Raw genomic sequence first — 1,021 nt, forward strand, 5'->3', positions numbered from 1 at the left:
ACCAGAACCAGAACCAGAACCAGCTGCAGGTCCAGACTGGTCCGCTGATGCTGCTGGGAGGAAGAGGAGGAGGAGGAGGAGGAGGAGGAGGAACCGCCTCACACAGACGCCTCCTTATGGGCCTGCAGGGACCCATCAGGGCTCTAATGGTCCCGCTGCAGCCAGACAGGAAGCTGCTGCAGCTCCCTTCACAATAAGAGCCCAGAGGTTAGAACGCTGGGCTCAGGTTCAGCATAGCGGGTCTGGACCCACCGCGGTCCAGCCTGACCCGCCACACACCTGGACCTGCTTCCCACCACAGAAGAAGACAGCAGCCAATGGGAGGTTCAGCTGCCGGGTCGCTCTAGAACCGAGAGGAGAACCTCTGAAGATGTTCTACAGGTGTGGAGAACATCTGATATGGACCAAAGACGTCCTGCAGCTCAACAACCCGTCTTCCTTCAGCCAGAACTCACCAGAAGAACCAACGACCAGCTGTGGTTCCTTTAACTGGTAGAACCCTGTAGAACCCGGCTGAGTCTGTTCTTCCAGACTTCAGACCCGTTCTGCTTCTTTTAAACTAACAATCAGAACCATGTCTCTCTGTGGCAGAGCAGACAGAACCTACGGCTGACGCTGAGGTCCGGTACCGACCCAAACCTCCAGCAGAGACTCTGCAGCTCCAGGTTCTGGTTTCTGGTGAGGCTTCCAGAGGGAACCAGAGGGAACCATAGGAACGATGTTCTCCACTGGAATCACAGAGTTCTACGCTGAGGTGAACGGAGGCTCTACAGCTGCTGAGACCAGGAGCCATGGAGCTGACCGAGCAGCCGTGGAGCTGACCGAGCAGCCGTGGAGCTGACCGAGCAGCCGTGCTGCTGGTTTACTCTGCAGCAGAGAGTGAGGGAGAAGCAGGAAGAGGAAGTGTTCCTCCAGTAGAACAGGTTTCCCCTCCACTCAGCGCCACAGAACCGGTCCGATCCCTGAACCCGGCCAGCAGAACTCTGAGCCGGACCTTCAGCCTGATGAGAAACGTTCTGCT

The sequence above is a fragment of the Fundulus heteroclitus genome, chromosome 22 (genome assembly GCF_011125445.2).
Source record: "Fundulus heteroclitus isolate FHET01 chromosome 22, MU-UCD_Fhet_4.1, whole genome shotgun sequence".
NCBI classification, from domain to species: Eukaryota; Metazoa; Chordata; class Actinopteri; order Cyprinodontiformes; family Fundulidae; genus Fundulus; species Fundulus heteroclitus.